The following is an 8,267-nucleotide window of genomic DNA, read 5'->3' as shown; positions in this document are numbered from 1 at the left end:
AAAAAAAAATTATTTTTCACTGTATGAAATGTCTTGGAAAAATTTTTTTGAAAAGAAAATTTTTTTTCAATAATTTTCACTTTTAGTACGTAAAAAAACTTTCTTAGACAATTTTTAATGACGTTAGTTTCAAACAAAACGAATTAGACAGTTTCGCAAAAAAAAATTATTTTTCACTGTATGAAATGTCTTAGAAAAATTTTTTTGAAAAGACAATTTTTTTTCAATAATTTTCACTTTTAGTACTTAAAAAAACTTTCTTAGACAATTTGTAATGACGTTAGTTTCAAACAAAAAGAATTGGACAGTTTCGCAAAAAAAAATTATTTTTCACTGTATGAAATGTCTTAGAAAAATTTTTGAAAATTTTTCTTAAAAAAAAAATTTTTTTCAATGATTTTCACTTTTAGTACGTAAAAAAACTTTCTTAGACAATTTTTAATGACGTTAGTTTCAAACAAAAAGAATTGGATAGTTTCGCAAAAAAAAATTATTTTTCACTGTATGAAATGTCTTAGAAAAATTTTTTTGAAAAGACAATTTTTTTTCAATAATTTTCAATTTTAGTACGTAAAAAAACTTTCTTAGACAATTTGTAATGACGTTAGTTTCAAACAAAAAGAATTAGACAATTTCGCAAAAAAAAATTATTTTTCACTGTATGAAATGTCTTAGAAAAATTTTTTTGAAAAGAAAATTTTTTTTCAATAATTTTCACTTTTAGTACTTAAAAAAACTTTCTTAGACAATTTTTAATGACGTTAGTTTCAAACAAAAAGAATTAGACAGTTTTGCAAAAAAAAATTATTTTTCACTGTATGAAATGTCTTAGAAAAATTTTTTTGAAAAGACAATTTTTTTCAATAATTTTCACTTTTAGTACGTAAAAAAACTTTCTTAGACAATTTTTAATGACGTTAGTTTCAAACAAAAAGAATTAGACAGTTTCGCAAATAAAAATTATTTTTCACTGTATGAAATGTCTTAGAAAAAGTTTTTTGAAAAGACAATTTTTTTTCAATAATTTTCACTTTTAGTACGTAAAAAAACTTTCTTAGACAATTTTTAATGACGTTAGTTTCAAACAAAACGAATTAGACAGTTTCGAAAAAAAAATTATTTTTCACTGTATGAAATGTCTTAGAAAAATTTTTTTGAAAAGACAATTTTTTTTCAATAATTTTCACTTTTAGTACGTAAAAAAACTTTCTTAGACAATTTTTAATGACGTTAGTTTCAAACAAAAAGAATTAGACAGTTTCGCAAAAAAAAATTATTTTTCACTGTATGAAATGTCTTGGAAAAATTTTTTTGAAAAGAAAATTTTTTTTCAATAATTTTCATTTTTAGTACGTAAAAAAACTTTCTTAGACAATTTTTAATGACGTTAGTTTCAAACAAAACGAATTAGACAGTTTCGCAAAAAAAAATTATTTTTCACTGTATGAAATGTCTTAGAAAAATTTTTTTGAAAAGACAATTTTTTGTCAATAATTTTCACTTTTAGTACTTAAAAAAACTTTCTTAGACAATTTTTAATGACGTTAGTTTCAAACAAAAAGAATTAGACAGTTTCGCAAAAAAAAATTATTTTTCACTGTATGAAATGTCTTGGAAAAATTTTTTTGAAAAGACAATTTTTTTTCAATAATTTTCACTTTTAGTACGTAAAAAAACTTTCTTAGACAATTTTTAATGACGTTAGTTTCAAACAAAACGAATTAGACAGTTTCGCAAAAAAAAATTATTTTTCACTGTATGAAATGTCTTAGAAAAATTTTTTTGAAAAGACAATTTTTTTTCAATAATTTTCACTTTTAGTACGTAAAAAAACTTTCTTAGACAATTTTTAATGACGTTAGTTTCAAACAAAAAGAATTAGACAGTTTCGCAAAAAAAAATTATTTTTCACTGTATGAAATGTCTTGGAAAAATTTTTTTGAAAAGACAATTTTTTTTCAATAATTTTCACTTTTAGTACGTAAAAAAACTTTCTTAGACAATTTTTAGTGACGTTAGTTTTAAACAAAAAGAATTAGACAGTTTCGCAAAAAAAAGTTATTTTTCACTGTATGAAATGTCTTAGAAAAATTGTTTTGAAAAGACAATTTTTTTTCAATAATTTTCACTTTTAGTACTTAAAAAAACTTTCTTAGACAATTTTTAATGACGTTAGTTTCAAACAAAAAGAATTAGACAGTTTCGCAAAAAAAAATTATTTTTCACTGTATGAAATGTCTTAGAAAAATTTTTTTGAAAAGACAATTTTTTTTCAATAATTTTCACTTTTAGTACTTAAAAAAACTTTCTTAGACAATTTTTAATGACGTTAGTTTCAAACAAAAAGAATTAGACAGTTTTGCAAAAAAAAATTATTTTTCACTGTATGAAATGTCTTGGAAAAATTTTTTTGAAAAGACAATTTTTTTTCAATAATTTTCACTTTTAGTACGTAAAAAAACTTTCTTAGACAATTTTTAATGACGTTAGTTTCAAACAAAAAGAATTAGACAATTTCGCAAAAAAAAATTATTTTTCACTGTATGAAATGTCTTAGAAAAATTTTTTTGAAAAGAAAATTTTTTTTCAATAATTTTCACTTTTAGTACGTAAAAAAACTTTCTTAGACAATTTTTAATGACGTTAGTTTCAAACAAAAAGAATTGGAGAGTTTCGCAAAAAGAATTATTTTTCACTGTATGAAATGTCTTAGAAAAATTTTTTTCAAAAGACATTTTTTTTTCAATAATTTTCACTTTTAGGACGTAAAAAACTTTCTTAGACAATTTTTAATGACGTTAGTTTCAAACAAAAAGATTTAGACACTTTCGCAAAAAAAAATTATTTTTCACTGTATGAAATGTCTTAGAAAAAGTTTTGAAAATTTTTTTTGAAAAGACAATTTTTTTCAATAATTTTCACTTTTAGTACGTAAAAAAACTTTCTTAGACAATTTGTAATGACGTTAGTTTCAAACAAAAAGAATTAGACAGTTTCGCAAAAAAAAATTATTTTTCACTGTATGAAATGTCTTAGAAAAATTTTTGAAAATTTTTTTTGAAAAGAAAATTTTTTTTAATAATTTTAACTTTTAGTACGTAAAAAAACTTTCTTAGACAATTTTTAATGACGTTAGTTTCAAACAAAAAGAATTAGACAGTTTCGCAAAAAAAAATTATTTTTCACTGTATGAAATGTCTTGGAAAAATTTTTTTGAAAAGAAAATTTTTTTTCAATAATTTTAACTTTTAGTACGTAAAAAAACTTTCTTAGACAATTTTTAATGACGTTAGTTTCAAACAAAACGAATTAGACAGTTTCGCAAAAAAAAATTATTTTTCACTCTATGAAATGTCTTAGAAAAATTTTTTTGAAAAGATAATTTTTTTTCAATAATTTTCACTTTTAGTACGTAAAAAAACTTTCTTAGACAATTTTTAATGACGTTAGTTTCAAACAAAAAGAATTAGACAGTTTCGCAAAAAAAAATTATTTTTCACTGTATGAAATGTCTTGGAAAAATTTTTTTGAAAAGTCAATTTTTTTTCAATAATTTTCACTTTTAGTACGTAAAAAAACTTTCTTAGACAATTTTTAATGACGTTAGTTTCAAACAAAACGAATTAGACAGTTTCGCAAAAAAAAATTATTTTTCACTGTATGAAATGTCTTAGAAAAATTTTTTTGAAAAGACAATTTTTTTTCAATAATTTTCACTTTTAGTACTTAAAAAAACTTTCTTAGACAATTTGTAATGACGTTAGTTTCAAACAAAAAGAATTGGACAGTTTCGCAAAAAAAAATTATTTTTCACTGTATGAAATGTCTTAGAAAAATTTTTGAAAATTTTTCTTAAAAAAAAAATTTTTTTCAATAATTTTCACTTTTAGTACGTAAAAAAACTTTCTTAGACAATTTTTAATGACGTTAGTTTCAAACAAAAAGAATTGGATAGTTTCGCAAAAAAAAATTATTTTTCACTGTATGAAATGTCTTAGAAAAATTTTTTTGAAAAGACAATTTTTTTTCAATAATTTTCAATTTTAGTACGTAAAAAAACTTTCTTAGACAATTTTTAATGACGTTAGTTTCAAACAAAAAGAATTAGACAATTTCGCAAAAAAAAATTATTTTTCACTGTATGAAATGTCTTAGAAAAATTTTTTTGAAAAGAAAATTTTTTTTCAATAATTTTCACTTTTAGTACTTAAAAAAACTTTCTTAGACAATTTTTAATGACGTTAGTTTCAAACAAAAAGAATTAGACAGTTTTGCAAAAAAAAATTATTTTTCACTGTATGAAATGTCTTGGAAAAATTTTTTTGAAAAGACAATTTTTTTTCAATAATTTTCACTTTTAGTACGTAAAAAAACTTTCTTAGACAATTTTTAATGACGTTAGTTTCAAACAAAACGAATTAGACAGTTTCGCAAAAAAAAATTATTTTTCACTGTATGAAATGTCTTGGAAAAATTTTTGAAAATTTTTCTTGAAAAGAAAATTTTTTTCAGTAATTTTCACTTTTAGTACGTAAAAAAACTTTCTTAGGCAATTTTTAATGACGTTAGTTTCAAACAAAACGAATTAGACAGTTTCGCAAAAAAAAATTATTTTTCACTGTATGAAATGTCTTAGAAAAATTTTTTTGAAAAGACAATTTTTTGTCAATAATTTTCACTTTTAGTACTTAAAAAAACTTTCTTAGACAATTTTTAATGACGTTAGTTTCAAACAAAAAGAATTAGACAGTTTCGCAAAAAAAAATTATTTTTCACTGTATGAAATGTCTTGGAAAAATTTTTTTGAAAAGACAATTTTTTTTCAATAATTTTCACTTTTAGTACGTAAAAAAACTTTCTTAGACAATTTTTAATGACGTTAGTTTCAAACAAAACGAATTAGACAGTTTCGCAAAAAAAAATTATTTTTCACTGTATGAAATGTCTTAGAAAAATTTTTTTGAAAAGACAATTTTTTTTCAATAATTTTCACTTTTAGTACGTAAAAAAACTTTCTTAGACAATTTTTAATGACGTTAGTTTCAAACAAAAAGAATTAGACAGTTTCGCAAAAAAAAATTATTTTTCACTGTATGAAATGTCTTGGAAAAATTTTTTTGAAAAGACAATTTTTTTTCAATAATTTTCACTTTTAGTACGTAAAAAAACTTTCTTAGACAATTTTTAGTGACGTTAGTTTTAAACAAAAAGAATTAGACAGTTTCGCAAAAAAAAATTATTTTTCACTGTATGAAATGTCTTAGAAAAATTTTTTTGAAAAGACAATTTTTTTTCAATAATTTTCACTTTTAGTACTTAAAAAAACTTTCTTAGACAATTTTTAATGACGTTAGTTTCAAACAAAACGAATTAGACAGTTTCGCAAAAAAAAATTATTTTTCACTGTATGAAATGTCTTAGAAAAATTTTTTTGAAAAGACAATTTTTTTTCAATAATTTTCACTTTTAGTACTTAAAAAAACTTTCTTAGACAATTTTTAATGACGTTAGTTTCAAACAAAAAGAATTAGACAGTTTTGCAAAAAAAAATTATTTTTCACTGTATGAAATGTCTTGGAAAAATTTTTTTGAAAAGACAATTTTTTTTCAATAATTTTCACTTTTAGTACGTAAAAAAACTTTCTTAGACAATTTTTAATGACGTTAGTTTCAAACAAAAAGAATTAGACAGTTTCGCAAAAAAAAATTATTTTTCACTGTATGAAATGTCTTAGAAAAATTTTTTTGAAAAGACAATTTTTTTCAATAATTTTCACTTTTAGTACGTAAAAAAACTTTCTTAGACAATTTTTAATGACGTTAGTTTCAAACAAAAAGAATTAGACAGTTTCGCAAATAAAAATTATTTTTCACTGTATGAAATGTCTTAGAAAAATTTTTTTGAAAAGACAACTTTTTTTCAATAATTTTCACTTTTAGTACGTAAAAAAACTTTCTTAGACAATTTGTAATGACGTTAGTTTCAAACAAAAAGAATTAGACAGTTTCGAAAAAAAAATTATTTTTCACTGTATGAAATGTCTTAGAAAAACTTTTTTGAAAAGACAATTTTTTTTCAATAATTTTCACTTTTAGTACGTAAAAAAACTTTCTTAGACAATTTTTAATGACGTTAGTTTCAAACAAAAAGAATTAGACAGTTTCGCAAAAAAAAATTATTTTTCACTGTATGAAATGTCTTGGAAAAATTTTTTTGAAAAGAAAATTTTTTTTCAATAATTTTCACTTTTAGTACGTAAAAAAACTTTCTTAGACAATTTTTAATGACGTTAGTTTCAAACAAAACGAATTAGACAGTTTCGCAAAAAAAAATTATTTTTCACTGTCTTAGAAAATTTTTTTTGAAAAGACAATTTTTTTTCAATAATTTTCACTTTTAGTACGTAAAAAAACTTTCTTAGACAATTTTTAATGACGTTAGTTTCAAACAAAAAGAATTAGACAGTTTCCCAAAAAAAAATTATTTTTCACTGTATGAAATGTCTTAGAAAAATTTTTTTGAAAAGACAATTTTTTTTCAATAATTTTCACTTTTAGTACGTAAAAAAACTTTCTTAGACAATTTTTAATGACGTTAGTTTCAAACAAAAAGAATTAGACAGTTTCCCAAAAAAAAATTATTTTTCACTGTATGAAATGTCTTGGAAAAATTTTTTTGAAAAGACAATTTTTTTTCAATAATTTTCACTTTTAGTACGTAAAAAAACTTTCTTAGACAATTTTTAATGACGTTAGTTTCAAACAAAAAGAATTAGACAGTTTCGCAAAAAAAAATTATTTTTCACTGTATGAAATGTCTTAGAAAAATTTTTTTGAAAAGACAATTTTTTTTCAATAATTTTCACTTTTAGTACTTAAAAAAACTTTCTTAGACAATTTTTAATGACGTTAGTTTCAAACAAAAAGAATTAGACAGTTTCGCAAAAAAAAATTATTTTTCACTGTATGAAATGTCTTAGAAAAATTTTTTTAAAAAGACAATTTTTTTTCAATAATTTTCACTTTTGGTACTTAAAAAAACTTTCTTAGACAATTTTTAATGACGTTAGTTTCAAACAAAAAGAATTAGACAGTTTCGCAAAAAAAAATTATTTTTCACTGTACGAAATGTCTTGGAAAAATTTTTTTGAAAAGACAATTTTTTTTCAATAATTTTCACTTTTAGTACGTAAAAAAACTTTCTTAGACAATTTGTAATGACGTTAGTTTCAAACAAAACGAATTAGACAGTTTCGCAAAAAAAAATTATTTTTCACTGTATGAAATGTCTTAGAAAAATTTTTTTGAAAAGACAATTTTTTTTCAATAATTTTCACTTTTAGTACGTAAAAAAACTTTCTTAGACAATTTTTAATGACGTTAGTTTCAAACAAAAAGAATTAGACAGTTTCCCAAAAAAAAATTATTTTTCACTGTATGAAATGTCTTGGAAAAATTTTTTTGAAAAGTCAATTTTTTTTCAATAATTTTCACTTTTAGTACGTAAAAAAACTTTCTTAGACAATTTTTAGTGACGTTAGTTTTAAACAAAAAGAATTAGACAGTTTCGCAAAAAAAAATTATTTTTCACTGTATGAAATGTCTTAGAAAAATTTTTTTGAAAAGACAATTTTTTTTCAATAATTTTCACTTTTAGTACTTAAAAAAACTTTCTTAGACAATTTTTAATGACGTTAGTTTCAAACAAAAAGAATTAGACAGTTTCGCAAAAAAAAATTATTTTTCACTGTATGAAATGTCTTAGAAAAATTTTTTTGAAAAGACAATTTTTTTTCAATAATTTTCACTTTTAGTACTTAAAAAAACTTTCTTAGACAATTTTTAATGACGTTAGTTTCAAACAAAAAGAATTAGACAGTTTTGCAAAAAAAAATTATTTTTCACTGTATGAAATGTCTTGGAAAAATTTTTTTGAAAAGACAATTTTTTTCAATAATTTTCACTTTTAGTACGTAAAAAAACTTTCTTAGACAATTTTTAATGACGTTAGTTTCAAACAAAAAGAATTAGACAGTTTCGCAAATAAAAATTATTTTTCACTGTATGAAATGTCTTAGAAAAATTTTTTTGAAAAGACAACTTTTTTTCAATAATTTTCACTTTTAGTACGTAAAAAAACTTTCTTAGACAATTTGTAATGACGTTAGTTTCAAACAAAAAGAATTAGACAGTTTCGCAAATAAAAATTATTTTTCACTGTATGAAATGTCTTAGAAAAATTTTTTTGAAAAGACAACTTTTTTTCA

The sequence above is a fragment of the Aplidium turbinatum genome, chromosome 8 (assembly GCF_918807975.1).
Source record: "Aplidium turbinatum chromosome 8, kaAplTurb1.1, whole genome shotgun sequence".
NCBI classification, from domain to species: Eukaryota; Metazoa; Chordata; class Ascidiacea; order Aplousobranchia; family Polyclinidae; genus Aplidium; species Aplidium turbinatum.
Note: the sequence above shows the minus strand (reverse complement) of the source record.